General features: G+C 44.0%; 1 pseudogene; it reads right to left on the minus strand.

The window, feature by feature from the left end:
• Positions 1 to 4,387: 4,387 nt before the first annotated feature.
• LOC127782054 (putative F-box/LRR-repeat protein 22) lies at positions 4,388 to 5,382 on the minus strand (annotated as a pseudogene).
• Between the last annotated feature and the right edge of the window lie 11,251 nt (positions 5,383 to 16,633).

A 16,633-nucleotide genomic window follows, 5' to 3' on the forward strand; every position in this document is an offset into this window, starting at 1 on the left:
CAATTGCTACGAGGCGCACCAATCGAAAAGGCGGAAGTGAAATACATGTACGAACTCGGTAAACCACTTGTCAAGCCTGAGCAGCTGCAGTCCCTACCCACACAAATATACAAGTTCCATCAACTGTACATGGAGATGAGCGCCACCGGTAGAGAGATGATCGGAGTGAGGATCAGGGACACGAACTTCTTGCAAGGAGATGACATTCTCTGGATCTATTTCAAGGGTATCTACGAACTATACCAGCTGGACGCCCTCGACGTCTCTATTATGAGTTGCTGGATTTTGTAAGTATCGTTCAGTTAGATTTCTTATTACGTTTCCTTAATTAATTAGGTCCTTCTATATAAGTAGACTATATATAACATATACTTCCTTTTATCGTTGTAGAATGGAGATTCAAAGGGCCCGACGGCGGGGGGTTTTCGATATTGGATTCATCGACCCTCGAAAAGTAAACGTCGCAATGCTCGACCAGTATCCGCAAGCCACAGGGGACAATCTCGTCCATCTCCTGAAGGCGCAGCATTACAAGACGTTCATACTATTGCTGTGCAACACAGAGTTAAATTTTAGTGTCTTCCTATACCAAATTTCATTCCCTTACGAACATGCTAAGTGTTTCATATGTAATGCATCCCACGCACATTGCAGATTCCACTGGGTCCTTTTACTCTTCGACCTAGAGGCCTGCACCGTCAACGTATATGACTCAATGGATAAAAAAGAGTCTACGTCTGACAAGGTTTTCGAACTTATAGATAGGTACTGTCATAAGTTCCTATGTTAATTAAGAATCTTGTTATAATTAATTGCTACTACGAATCATAGCTTTAAACTCCATGTAGGGCTTGGTATCGGTTCCGTCATTTGGTCCACGGCAAATGGAGAGAAAGACTTAGGCGGAAGTTCAATTTTCCTGTGAGTACACATGCTCTACATTTATATTCAATCTCCAATTCAAATACATACAAGTATATATTAATTAGATCTCTCGCCGTTTGTCATTTATTTATAGTGCGCAAAGCAAAAGCAAGGAACTAACTTGTGCGGCTACTACGTGTGCGAGTATTGCCACTGCCTTGTATACCAAATCATCACCACAAGAGAGCTCGATGTACGTACAAATAAATTCAAAATTTCATTGCGTACGTATCGATTTGTTGTTTAATTACTAATTAATTTCATATATTCATATAGTTTATTCGCATGAGGGATAACCTGATCACACACAAGGAATTTATCGCGGCGGTTCAAGAACAACTCATGGGATTCATCAACGAACAAATCCTTGATTCCAAGGGTGAATTCTACTACGACGGAAATACAATTCATAGGCCTTTAGCTTCTGAGATAACGACTACTACTATATCGAAATCGTAGCTAGCTAGGACATCATAATGGATTGTAATTAATATATGTCTATTTTTCTATATGCATGTACATATTTTCTTTAATGTAAATATATATTTTGGTCATATATATATATATATATATACATATGCATTTGCATAACACATATATGTATAAATACATATATATTATGCATGTATATGTATTGAAACATATATATATATATATATGCATTGTTTTGTGTGTGTGTGTGTGTGTGTATATATATATATATATATATATATATATATATATATATATATATATATATATATATATATATATTAAATTTGTTTGGTGCTCCATGGTGCCCGGGCACCATTGTTGAAATTGAGTATATACCCAATTCAAATGAGTATGAAACTTTTTCAATTACTTAGGTATTAACATTAACTACTTTACTAACTAGTTTAAAGCAAGTTTGAACTGAATTTGAACTTGTTTTTGTTAGATTTTGATTCTAGGTATATAGCATCCATACATATAATTAGTTAGGTATGTAATCATGGATTGTGAAATAAAGTTAAATTTTGAGTTGTTTTGTTGATAAGTATAGGTATGAATCAAATTATTATAACTAGGTATATACTCACAATTTAAAAATTTTGAAAAATTTGAGTGATTTTGTGCATTAGATACCATGGTGCCCGGGCACCATGGTGCCCCATATATATGTTAACCATGCAGCAACAGGGCCATGAAAAAAAAATGGTCAGCTTATTTCACCCGGGACTAAAGATAGCGATCTTTAGTCCCGGATTGGTAGTCCCGGTTTGAAAACCGAGACTAAAGGGGGTTACGAACCGGGACTACAAACGCTTTCTCCACCAGTGGTCGACCTCGGCCACCACCGTCGGGAGTACCCTTCCTTCTTTTTAGAGCAAGGATAATAATAGAGCTCACTTCTCACTATTAACCCATCTTAAAATCAATACATATAGTAGATTAGCTATAAGGTTGGTTACAATTTTCTTCTCTTCTCTCTATCTTTTACGTATGCATTTAATGTATTTGTTTTTGAGCTTGTGATAAGCTAGCTCTTACATGAGAGCCAATACCTTGATTTTTTTCTTACCTCTCTTAAACTTATAGTTCACTATTATACTTGCTCTTATAGCAACTCCGGGCCGCCAGGCATAGGACTAGCCATCGGGTCCCCCGCACCCACCACTATCATTTTGTTGTTTGTTTAGCTTGCTGTCTCTTTCCACATATATATTCTCGCCCCATCGGGTACGTAGATGAGGTGGCCGAGCATCTACTCATTTCAGCATAGCTCAGGTCTGAAACCAATTTGTGGGTACGTATCAGCCATTATAACGAGACCGATACTTATGAGTAACATACTTATTTTTAGATAAAATGATTTATTTCACTTCAAAATTTCAAATATTTTACTTAGGAGTTAGTAAAAAATGATTTAAGTTTATAACTTTCGTACTAGCTTCATCGTATCATTGTTACCCACAAAAAAAAGCATGTTCGGATAGGTCGTCTAATTCTCTAGAAGTGATTCGTTGAAATATTCTAATTGTTTCTTCAAGACATACATTTTCCCCAGAAAACCGATAAAACTTCTGCCAAAAAAAGGTTCTGATAAGAAATGAGGTACATGGTTTGATACCAGCAAATAGTAACGCTCACATCCAAATAGCACCCCACAATTGCTTCGGAAAATCCAACTAAGTTTGTACACAATTAGTCATCACCGATATCATGAAATTGCTCCAGCATGAGGCCCAAACCTCCGTCGTAGTCTAGCCACGGTTGGCTCTCAGGGAACACGATGCAACCGCTCACATCAAGAAGCTCGAGGTGAGGGCAACAACCTTCACGGATGGCCGCCACCTCTTTGTCGCTGATGCAGATGCCGTATAGTGTCAGGCGCCGCAGCTGGTGCAACTTCGCGATCCCGAGCGAGCGGTCGGAGTTTTAAATAGCAGGCTATCAAACAGCTATAGCGGGCTAAATAGAGCTATAGCAGCTAAATCTATTATATTATTAAAGGAATAGAAAAAGGAGCCTCCACGTTCGCTCTCATGTCCTAGAAATTCTCACATTAATCGGAGAAAAATAAAATGCAGAATCCATATAGAAATACAATTTAGAAATAGCTGAAATTCGAAATTAAAAAATAAGGAATATTAGAAGAGAAGACTAGAGTCCATATAGAATTACAATTTAGAAACAGTTGAAATTCTGAATTAAAAAATAAGGAATATTACAAGAGGAGACTAGAGTTCATATAGAAATACAATTAGAAAATAACTGAAATTCGAAATTAAAAATAAGGAATATTAGAAGTAGAGTATAGAGTCCATATATGAATTTAAAACTAACTAAAATTTAAAATAAACATAATAAAATTAAAAGTAGAGTTTAAAGTCCGTATAAAAATACAATTTACAAATAACTAAAATTTAAAATTAAGAAATATGGGAAGAAGAGTTAAAAGTCAATATAGGAATACAATTTATAAGTAACTGAAATTCGAAATTAAAAATTAAAGAATATTGAAAGATGATTTTAGAGTCCACATAGAAATACAATATAAATAATAAAAATTCAAAAATAAAAATAAATAATATTGAAAAAAAGCATAGTCTATATAGAAATACAATTTACAGAAAATTCGGAATTAAAAAAAATAAATATTAAAAGACGAGTCTAGAGTCCATATAGGAATATATATAATTTACAAATAACTAAATTTTAATATTAAAAATAATTAAAAACTAACATGTATATAAAATATAATATGAATATTACACATTAGTAGTTTTGTAAAATTATTGCAAAATTTAAAATTATGTTGTCATTTTAATATATTTGAATAATATAATGAGAAAACATATATGCTATTATATGAGAAAAAATATAATGATGCTAGCCGCGCAATCTGCGCGGGCCAGCATACTAGTTGTACATGAGAGCAAATATCTAGAACCCTTCTCAAACAGCTATAGCGGGAGATAGCGGCGGTTTAGCGGGAGATTTAAAACCATGAGTCAGACTGCATTTCTAACCTATCTCCTGCGTAACTGAAGTACAGTTCTTCCAGCAGAGGACACCTTCGTATGATCTCAGTGATTCCTTTCAAGGTGACGGAACTGATGAAGCACAAGACGTGAAGAACCTTCAGAGATGTTGACCTGCAGGGTTAGCACATTAGATTGAGCAGGTACAATAGCAGGCTATAAGACAGCTATAAACATATTTTAAGAAGATAAATGAGGAGAGAGAAGGGCAGCGGGCTATAGATTTGTAGCCAGCTGTAGCACGGACTCCAAGACACAGTGTATATATGACAGGTGAGACCAGGTATTAATATTATAGTATGTAACTATTGTATGAATGAGCTATTAGATTGGCTATAGATGAATTGGAGCTAGTAGTTAGCTATTCTATTAAACTTGCTTTTACATTACTACTGATTTAATTAGCACCTAGTAGTAGCTGGCCTGATCAGTGAGTGATCTGAACTAACGCAACAGTTTAAAATCCATTTTGAACGACGCATCAGTTTAATGCTACTCCACTTGACCACTTCACATAAAAATCATGGTGTATTGGTGTTGATTCAAGCTTGATAGGATTTGATAACATGCATGTAAAATAAATTGCATAGAGCAGAAACAGAAAGAAATTAACCTGTCCCCTATGTAGACGAGCACCTCAATCGCTGCAAGCAAAATCATTGCCCTTAAACACCTCAAGGCGCCCCTCGGCGCGGTCCACGGCCTTCATCGCTACTGCGCGCACGGCCCAGCCCACGTATTTCAGCATGATGACGCGTCGATACAGGTGAGGCAGCTTGGCCGCGTGCAGCCATGAGCGGCACACGATGCCGGCGCCCGTGAGGATTCCAGCGGCACCGAGCTTGGAGAAGACCACCGACAGTCCGTCCAGCGGAAGCTCCGACCAGTCCCTCATCTTCGTCTCCGCTGGTAGTGGCGACGGCGGCGGCGGCAGCAGTGGCAGGGCATCCATTTCACTATGACCGGCAACACCTGAAAGTCTGAATCTGAAAAACGTACTACCTTCGTTTTAAAAATATAGCAATCTAACACTGAATAGGACATATCTTAGTCCAACGTATCCTAGACCATAATTCAACCAGAGATAAATCTGGTAAGTGCTTGATTGATCCCGTACCTTTGCTGGCCTTGGAGAAGAGGGAACTGGAACGCTCGACACTAGTCTGCTGCTTAGGAGAGAACGAGATACAATATAAATACCGAGCGTGCTGCCTACTCCCTCCGTCAAAAAAAAAAAAAAGACAACCCTGATTTTCGTGTCTAATATTTGACTGGCACGAAAACCCAGGATTTATCTTTTTTTTTTTTTGGGACGGAGGAAGTAGTTGCCTCTTTGGACGCCGGGTCGCCGGCCATTAACTGTTCCCTAGGCTAGCTGCCTGAAGGATTATCAATCAATTCGGATTTAGGAGACACGAAAGGTTGTCCTGGAAATGATCGTCTCTCGTCTCGGTCAGGTACGGCCTCTCGCCTTCGAGCAAGTTTAATAGTATAGCCCACTGCTAGCTCTAATTTATTTATAGTCAATTTAATAGCTTATTTATATAATAGTTAAATATTACACTATTAATATTTGGTCCCACCTATCATACACACCGCGTCTTGGAGTCCGTACTACAACTGGCTACAAATTTGTAGCCCACTGCTCTTCTCTTTCCTTATTTATCCCTTAAAATATGTTTGCAGCTGGCTTATAGCTTGCTATTGTACCTGCTCTTCTGGGCTGAACTGCACGCATTGTTGGATTAGTTTTGGAGAGATTTTGAGGTGGGAATACGTCTACTTTGCGTCCCTCAACCCATCCCCACATCCCTTAGCGTAAAATGTGGTATAACCTGTCCCCCAACTCTCAAAACCATTGCAAAACAACTTGTCGGGCAATTTCGGAGGTGGTTTCGTCTGACGTGGGTTCGTTGACTGGCTGAGTCAGCACATGGGCCCCGCGTGTCTGTGTTATAGGAACATGAACCCTGCATGGTGAGTGCGTGGGTAGTTGATTATGGTGCTAAGTATTTATTTATTGCCATTTTGCATGTCGTTTAGCATGCCTGTAGTTATGGATTTCCTTGGCACTTAATTTGTAAGTAAGGTTCCATTTTAAAGGTGAATTTGCTAGATCAGGTAGAGAGAACAAATATTACAGTGAAAGGGAGGAAATTTCTTATCAGCCGGGTCGCTTTCTGAGTTATTTTGGAGCGTTGCATGAGCACTGCAAGGTTAAGGCACCATGCTGCAATGGTTGTTCCCATGCAATGATTTAGCATCTGGTATATGTGCGTATATGTGCATTGTTGGATGATAAGGTTTGCCAATATATATCAGATTGTACAGATGAAGTTGGTGTGGCTGAAGTGTATGCAGAGGAACCTATTTTCATTGATGTCTCAGATAGAGATGATGATGACAGTGATTATGATGCAGAGAAGGAAGATGCAAATGCTGAAAGCTCAAAAGAGATAAGGCTAATGATAGGAAAGAGGCAGAACACACCTGGGCACTGAGGGAATGCATGTAGCTGATGCAACCATATTTATTAGGACCGGACCGGCGGTTCGATCGGAAAAAAACCGGAATCAGGACCCCCGTCGGTCTAGTCCCCTTAAAAGATAAGGCATGCAATCAGACCAGAGAAAACCAGTTAACTCGGGCGGGTTTTTGTAACGCTCCGGTTTTCGTCAGGCGTTAAAAACTAATTCGGCAAAATCCTAATTGCGAAAATTTCGTTCTTTGTGTGCAAGTCTAAGTCGTGCCGTGGATCTCAGTTTAAATCCATCGTTGTTCCCTCCCGTCGCCATTGAAATCCCCCGCCTCAAGATTTCGATTCCGATTCAAGGTTCCAAAATCTAATTCCGAAACTCAATTTCTTCCCTTGAATCCTCGCCAAATACTTGTCCTCGCTCCCTAAAATATCAATTCTCATTTTAAACCTCTCCCTTGACCTCCTCTTGACTCCTTGAGCCCTTGAGTGCAAATTCTCCAATTTAGATTCAAATTTCAAATCCCAATCCAAATTCTCTCCAACTCAAATTCTAAGCAAAAGTCTAATTTGCATCCCTCGGGTTCGTGGGCTGAATCCCCTCCCTCGGCCCATCTCTCCCCTCTGCCATTCTCTCTCACGTGCGCTGCACGTGGTCGCTTAGCAGAGCCGAGAGAGGAAGAGAGCTCTCGCCTCTCTCCCTTTTCTCTCCCTCTCCGTTCGCTCTCTCTCTCCCCGGCACCGATTCCCGCCGACGCCGCTCAAATCCGCACCGCCTTCGCTCGTTCCCACGCGCTCGCGCGTGGTCGACCGCCCGGTTGCCGCCGCGTAAGCCCTGACGCCGCCTGTCCCCGCGCCTGTCACAGCCAGATTTTCGTTTTAGGATTTATAAATTATCTAATAAATTATTAATAGAATTTATATTAAATGTTCATTAATTTACAAGTGAAGTTAAATGTGGGAAATAAAATTTCCTAAATTTAAAGCATGGATGGATTTAATTTTTATTAAACTCTCCATGATTAATTATACTCTCTGAAATTTTCTCGGATTTTTTCAGAGCTCAATTCCTAAATGATACAAAGAACAGTTCAGTAATTATTTAATCATTATTGATCTAATTATAATTATGTTAAGTGCTTTCCTTGTTTAAAAATCCTTAATTTATAAATTGTTGTCTAAAAGGGAATTATTAGAAATGATCTTAAAATCCTAGAAGAGAAGATCTAATTTTAATTTGTTAAATCTCAATATAAAAGTGGGCTAGATAAAATTTTGTTAAATATTTCTCTTGTTTCTATAGTTCCTAGATTTTTCTGGGATTTATTTGAGCCAAGGAAGTATTTTTAATAAATGGAATTGCATTTCATGAATAATTTAAATGGGAAAAGGTTTTTAAAGTCCCTTTTGGTTTTGGGCCGAAAGCCGGCCCAAACCGCTCTCTCTCCCTCCCTCGGCCCAAGTCGGCCCAAGCTGAGCCGCCCGCGCGCACGCGTGCGACCGCCGCTGACAGGTGGGTCCCACCCGTCAGTCGTCGTCTTCCTCTCGCCGAAACCCTAGCCGAGCTGCGCCGCCGCCACCATTCCAAATCCGGCTGTCCCTTTCCGTTTCCGGTGAAATTGATTGAGGGGAAAGGATCCCCGTGATCCACTCTACCTTTTCCCTTTTGGAAGCATCGTCTAAATCGCTTTGGAAATCGCCGGATTTGAGTTCGATTCGGATCGATTTCCCTCCTCCGAACCCTAAACCTTCCTTCCCGTCACCGGTCGCCGTGGGCCTTCGTCGCCGCTCCCTAGCCCCTATAAATTGACCCCTGAGCCCTCCTCTACCCGCCGCCACCCTCGCCTTAGTCTCTCGTCGCCGGTAGAGCTCTAGCGCCGTGCCGCCGTCGCCGCCGCCGCTCCAGCCGTGCGCCGCCGTCATTCCAGTCGTCGTCGTCGCTCGGGGAGGTCACCGCCGTGGCCGCCGTCGCGTCGCCGTCCTCGTCCGCCCTTTCGCCGTCGCTGTTAGCCGCCGGAGCACCGTCGCCGCCGTTGACTCGATCGTCGCCGCTGCTCTTCCTCGTCGCCGTCGTCGTCCGTTGATCTTCCGCCGTCGTTTTGGTCACCAGTGAGTTCGCCGTGCCGTCCGCTACGCATAGGTGTCCTCCATTTGCGCCATCGCGCCGTCATTCGCCGGTGAGCACACGAGGCCGAGCCGTCGCCGGTGATGACGTCATCGCCGACGTCATCGTTGCCGTCCGCCGTGGTCCGGTCGTGGACCGATGGATCTTGGCCGTCCGTTTTGGATGGACGAATCTCGTCCGTCCGTTTTCGTGAACCGTCGCTTTGCACCCGGTCCTCCGCGAACCCTAGCAGATGACGCAATAATTTCCTTTTCCTTTTCAAAAATAATTCATTATTGCGTCATAATTCAATTAAAATCCATATAAATGCTTTAATCCGGTTTAATCTTCAAAAATTCATAACTAATTCATTGTAACTCAGTTTAATGTGGTTCAAGTTGCAAAAGTTGTATAAAATAAAGATCTACATATTAAAATTATCCATAAATTGAATTAAATTTATTTAATTCTTTTTAAATGGGCTTTAATTAGGTTAAATGTTGTAAAATTCATATTTAATTCATATGAAGTCAGAATGAGGCAGTTCAAGTCTCATAATTCATCTAAAATTATGATCTACATGTTTGTTTACTTTTTATGTATTGTTTATTTGGTTTTTGTTAGTCTTTTTCCTCGTTTTGTGTGTTAGCATGTCATTTCCGTCGTTTCAAAAGTTCGCGAGTGCGCCGGAAGTGTTCAAGAAGATTAATTGAAGACCCTTTATTGCAAGGCAAGTCACACAGATCCCAAACACAATTCCTTTGAGCATGTTGATCCTATATTTAAATTCTCTATTTATTTCAACTGTGCATTTATTTTTGAATGTCACCGGGTGGTGTGAACCTATTCCTTTGTTATGGCTAGTTTGCATTGATTACCCTATTTCTTGATTACCTCGGGTTATAATTTGACTAGTTGAGCTGTATATATTGGTTCAGCTAGATGTTAGACATAATTGCTTAGCCTTGCTTAGAAACATTAGCACACTAATGGGATAACTTATGACTCACTATTACTTAATGATGGATATTTAATGATAGCTCATGATGGTCAATTGTGACTGGTTAATTAATTAATGTGCCAACTAAAACTTGATAATGGTGGGTTGTGAGCACATGGTTTTGATGGTCGTGCTCATGACAATTAAGGACCGGTTCACGATTTTCGGTTGTGAAACATTAACCGTGCCAACCACAAGCCAGAATGGGCAACGGCTTGACACTTTGTATTACAAGGCTCATTGCGGAGCACCAGACTGAGAAGTGGCGGAGATAAGCCCACGGGGTCGCTGGGGAGTCCATGCCTTGTTTATAAGGGGGTGACTATGATCCGGGAACGGTGCATTGCTTTGAGTTGAGTTATGCGAGGGGTCTTGTCACAATCACTCAACATGGTGACGTGTCTGCGCGGACACGGTAACATGCTGGTGGGTTGTGTCTTGTGGGTACAGTGGTACACCTCTAGCCAGAGTAAAACTATTCGAATAGCCGTGCCCGCGGTCATGGGCGGGTCTAACAATGTCTTTCGTGATTAGTCTCACACTTCTCACCATAATAAATGATGCTATAACTGGTAATAATTTGATTAGCTCCTGGTTTGGAATGGTATATTCCTGGTTTGGAGATAGATCTGTGCAGCCGGGTATGGTTGTTCAGAATGGTTGGGCCTGTGCAGCATGGGTGTGCTGTTCAGTGTTGATTAATATTGATGATTAATTACTCTATTGTTTTACAATTCTCAAATGTTTGCTAAATGCTGCTTTTGCAAATGAGCCCTATATTATGCCATCCTTTGGTATCCTTGCGCATTTGCATATTTGCTGTATGGCTTGCTGAGTATGTCATATGCTCACCTTGCAATAATCAATCAAACCTCAGTTGAAGACAAGTTGCGAAGGAGAAGACGTTTGGTTTATACCCTAGTTGAGCTGCCTGTGGGAGTGGAGCCGGAGCTTCGCTAGATTTTATTTTCCGCTGCAGTTTTCTTCATGGTGAGGACTAAGTGCATCTTAAGTAAGTATTTATCGTTTTAGTTAATTTGATGAATCTGTATATTAAATTGTCAGTTTGTGTACCTCGGCTGATTCCTGGACGAGGATTTTATGCACAAATAAGTTCGGAAATTACTAGTGAATTTCTGGGCGTGACAGCGCCTGCGCCGCGCAGCCGCCCGGTCCCGCTCGCCTTTTGCCGTCGTCGCCGCTGTCATCGCTCGGCCCCGATGCCTCCATGCACATCCTTCCAAAACCAAGAGACATAGCTCGTGCTCCTCTCCCTCGTCCTCTCTCCCTCCTTCCTCCTTCCTCCCAAAGTGGCAAGGGAGCCAAGCTCTTTTCCCTCCCCTTTTCGCCTTTTTCCCCGACCACAGCCGCTGTCACCACCTGCCGCTCCTTGACCGCAAGCGCCACGCCAGCTGAGCAAGCTTGACCGCCAATGTCTCCTCCTCACTATAAAGCCCGCGCCCTTCCCTCTCGTTTCGTCTTCGCCTCGCTCGAACCACCCGCGCCATTGTTGCCAGCCGCCAGCTGCTCGCCCCCACCCCGCCACGACTGCCTCCTCGTTGCCGCGTTGTGCCAATGGCCGCGTGAGCCTCGGCGTCGGCCTCGTCAAGCTCGGTGCCGCACTGCCGTGGCCAAGAGCGTGTGCACGCACACATCATCCTTTCGGCCTCGCTGCCTCCCTCCTTTCCCCGTCCACGCCCTCTCGGTGCAGCGCCGCCCCGCCGTCGCGACCGCCTCGCCGCGACTCCCTCCGCGTCACCAACGCCGCTCCTCCCTCGCCGGTGAGCTCCCCACCGTATTCCTCCTCCTGCCGCACAATGCGCCGCGCGCCTCGCCGTTGCTCTGTTTCAACCACCGCGTGCAGTCGCGCGCTGTCGTCGGGCCCCAGCTCGTCAACCACCCTCGCCAACACCGTCCTTGAGCTCCCTAGGGCCTCCCCAAACCATTCCCTAGCAATGACGCACCTGGCATGGCTTCGCCGCCATTACCGTCCGCTCCCGGAGGTCGCCGTAGACGCTAGCCCTCCTCGATGCTCCTCCACCCTATCCGGCGCCGGAAACGGAATCCCCGACTCCCAGAGATACTCCCACCACCTTGAATTTAATCCTTATCGCCCCTCCGCCGTTTCCCCCTTTTTCTCGCCGCCGGTGCGCGTCGCCGCAATCCGCTGCCTCCGGCCTCTTTCCGGCGAATCTGAGCCGTCGGCTCGCTTCCTCTCGTCCCTTCCCTCCTCCCCGGTGTGCTCCCTTTTTCCATTGAGGTCGTGCCTTGCTCCGGTGAACTCGGCCGCCGTCCGCCGTTCATTCCCGGCCTCCCCTTCTTCCTCCTACCGTCGGCCCGCGTGGCAGCCACATCGGAGCCACGTCGGCTGCGACCGGGTCAGCCGCCTCCTCCCTCCCCAACCTTCGCGCGCGCGGTCCACGGTGCGCCAACCGGCTGCATGTGGGCCCGCCACCATCCGATCCACCCGGCGCACCGCCCGCACACTGCACCCACCAAACCCTAGCGCCGCACCCGCGTGCGCTCTCCCCACCGTGAACCTTGCCGCCGACATGTGGGCCCCACCTGGGACCCCGCGAGGTGCACCCGGTCCACCGGACCGCTCCCTCTCCCCCGCGCGCCCCTAATGGGCCACCTCCTCGCGCCTGCGCCCGGCCCAATAGCTCGGCCAAGCCGTGCAAAACCCCTCAGTCCGTGCCCTAGCCGCCCCGAGGAAGTCTGATTTTCCTCCCTCCTTCAATTTCTTTCCAAAAAGGGTTTAATAAATTATTAAATCCTTTTTCCTTTGATTAGAAAATCCTTAAACTTTAGAAAATCCATATCTCCCAATCCGTAACTCCGATTGACTCCGTTCCACTTCCAATAATTCCGTAAAATTGAGATCTATCTAATGGCACTATTAATTAGTCTAAATAGGGTTTTTCTTTTGGTCTTTTGTTTAGGTTCTCGATTGTTTGCATATAGTCGCGGTTACCGGATTTTCGTCGATCGCGGGTTTTCTCGAAGATTCGTGAAGCTCCGTGAAGACCTTGAGCAAGGCAAGTTACCCTTTGATCAATTGCTCCTATAATTGGAAAATCATTATTACTTTGTTTGCAACTTGCATTATTAGAATCACACATTTAACTTGCTTGGCCTCGGTTTGCGTGCCAAACCGACGGACCTACCCAGTAGTCGCACTAATTCCTGTAGGTTGTACTACTCTGATTCCTTGTCGCTCCACCCTTGTGGTACTTTGGTATTCGTGCTTTCTGAGCGCGTATACCAAATATCCCACATACACCGTTGATTGTCGAAAAATTGGGAAATGGGTTTGAGAAGCCTTGAAAACCCGACATGTGGTGTCGGTGTGTTTAAAAATAAAATGAATTGTGAAAACTCGCGATGCGGGGGTGGTGCCTGCGTGGCGCTGTCCCGTATTCGCATATAAGGACCGATTCCTGTGAGAAACTCATCAAGCATAACAAAGTGCAACCACAAGGTGGTATGGGACACCCTAGCTAAGTAACTAGTCGGTTCAGGGAAACCTCGCATGCCAATAGTTGGGAACGTCGGGCCGGGGCGGGGCGTTCCTGGTAAGGCAAGAACGCGAAGCTTGCCAGATTACCGATCGAGGTGGTTGGAGTTTGATTTGTGAAAACTAAAATGGCCTATATTTATGTGAGGATTTGATCCTTCTATGTGGCATGAGGTATCCCTAGGTCGGCTTGGGAAAGGCTTTGTCGCGAACCTCCGATGCCGACGGGTGTTCGGAATAAGTTCGTATCTTGTGGGTAAAGTGTACCCCTCTGCAGAGGTTAACTAACTGTTCGAATAGCCGTGCCCACGGTCATGGGCATATGTGAGGTGGTTCCCATTGCGTAGATTTGTTTGCCTGTGCTTTGTGAAAAGTTGTTGTGGTGTGGGAATCGTAACCAGAATCAGCCTACGTGGCAGATGGATGACCTGAGTGGTCAGAAACGAATCTGTGTGATTCGGGATGTTTGCGGGCATCAGAGATTAGGCTTCCCGAGTGGAAGCGGATTGTTGTGCTGCTGGGCAGCTAGACTTTGGGAGTCCGAGAAAATGAAAAAGGCTCTGGGAGCCACTTAATCAAGTGAAATGGCTCTGGGAGCCGAGAAGTAATGATTTGACCCGGGAGGTCGATACATTACCAATTGAGTTGTTGAAAAGCATCTCTTAAGTCGAATCGAGACGCAAGTCTCCTTTTCGACCCAAACTTAGAAAGAAATAAATCACTTAGTGATTTTAAACAAAGGATTTGCAAAACAACCTTGCCTCTCTTCCAAGCTTGCATTAAACACCTAAATTCCCATGACTTGCTGAGTACGAAAGTACTCACTCTTGCTCTATATAAATATATATAGTTCCTCGGCCCTGAAGAGAATATGAAGTGAAGTGAAGCGTAGGGTTTCGTCCTGGTTCCCAGTCGTCGCATGTGGTGTTGGGTGTTAGACCGTTGGTTCCGCTGCTGTTGTTGTTGGTGTTTCCTCGTCCGTGTCGTCGGTTGCATTCTCGGGCTGTTTAGAGCTGCAACCTAAGTTAAGGTAAATAAGTCCTCTATTTATTTCAAGGATTGCAATGATTCATATTTGTCAGGTTCGCACCGTTTTTCCTATGACATGCTCCTGTCAGGTACCGTTGTACGACGGTGCCGGATTGGGGTGTGACAGTTTTATATAAACCGGGGATTAAACCGGGTTGGTCGAACCAGGAAAGATCGGTTAATGGGCTGAGATGAGGGCCCAACTAGTTGCCACCAATGCATGCGCACGCAAAATCCCAATAAAATTGGTGGAGATGGGGATTTGACCTCAAGCCATGGGATTGACAGCACCACGCGCCAGCCATGCCACCATCCTACCGCTTGTGCCATTAGATAAACATGTATTCTGCATTACTAATCAAACCGTGGTTGGACCGGTCAAACCAATGGTCCGACAACTAAACCAGTGAACCGAGAGCTCTATTGGTTTATTCACTGGTCTGGTCTTAATAACTATGGATGCAACTGAATAAAGGATGGTGGTTTATGAGCTGGATGCAGAACCCATTTCTAGGCAGGAGGAATCAGATTGTGGCAATGATTACATACCTGGTGATGACAGCACATTAGGTATGTACGAAATTTCTACTATATTTTAGTTATGTCCGATCAAATTGGCTGAACCGAAAAGTTTAACCTTGCAATATCGTCGGTTTCTCGCCGTCATCATTCTAATCCAATTTGGCATGACCGCACGATAAGGTGTTCTTGCTGGTGCTGCTTCGTTGGTCAGGACATTCAAGCTTAACGAAGGGCACCCAGATCATGGTTTGAAATTTCGGTAATTTCGCCCCCCCCCACTAGCATGCTCACATCTCGCCCGAAATTTTTGGTTTTTTGCAATTTTTTATGAATTTAGTCAAATTTTATTCAAATTCAGTGAAAATTTCAAATAGTTTCTGCCAAAAATTACCGAAATTACCGCCCTTCGGCAAATAATCCAATTTCAAAATTAAAAACCCTGGCCCGAACTACTGCAACATCTACGACACCGTGCCAAAGCTCACCACGTGGTTGTCGTTTCACAAGTGCTCGCTCCCGGCATCTATAGCCCGCTGCTCTTCTCTCTTATCTTTTATATCATTACAATATGTTTATAGCTAGCTAATAGTCTGCTATTGTACCCGCTCTTAGCGACCAAGCCATCCTCCTGTCCCACGCATGGTATTCCACACGGCAGACAATGCAGCTCTCGTTGTGGGGACCACGCATGGGGCTGGCATCTTCATGCATCCCATAGTCGATGACAATTTAAGGCACAATACTTAGCAATATTTTAGGGACACAATACTTAGCAATATTTTAGGGTTCTATTGAAGGGGGATTTGTGGGGGTATTGAAGAGAGAGAGAGAGAGAGTCACAGGGAGTAATTCCCCGCAAGAATTGGGGAGGAGGATGGCTGAAAGAGGCAAATTGGAGGAGGCACGGAGCTAGGGTTTTTACTTGGGAGAGAGAGAGGAGGCAACAATTGGAGGTTGAAGACAATCTGATGAGTGCGCCCACAGGAGATGGAAGAGGATGTTGATAGAAAACGTGACAGCAATTGCATGGTTTAAATTTTAGAAAAATTCTAGTGGCACATAGAAGATTTCACGAAAAGTAGTGATATTTTTTAAATTAGCAAATTTGTAATGGTATGAATCCAATTAACCCTGTAAGGTTTTAGGGGTGAAAGCGGTGGAAGGGCTAGGTGTGGGATCGGGAGCGATCAGTAGGTATAGCAGCGGTGATTAGAAACCATGTACAATTCAACCTTAACTTTTTGGTTAAAAAAAATTAAACCTTAACTTTCTTCGCTAAAAAAACTTGAACTTTCTGTATACATTGTTTTATCTCTGTCAGTATTAACTTGCAGAAATGGGCTAGTTTGATAGTCTTTTCATCGTACAGTTGAAAAGTTTCAACTGCTTAATCAAAATCGATTCATAAGTCCCCATAACCACCGGCACCGTCCATTTTAGAATCTAGTACAAGTACACCACAATCGACTAATCACCAACAAGGCAGCAATCCAACATGATCAGAATGACAATCGATCTCACTATTGACCACCACGTACACAAGTAGTAGGCAACT

This window comes from Oryza glaberrima, chromosome 8, assembly GCF_000147395.1.
Source record: "Oryza glaberrima chromosome 8, OglaRS2, whole genome shotgun sequence".
Taxonomy (NCBI): Eukaryota; Viridiplantae; Streptophyta; class Magnoliopsida; order Poales; family Poaceae; genus Oryza; species Oryza glaberrima.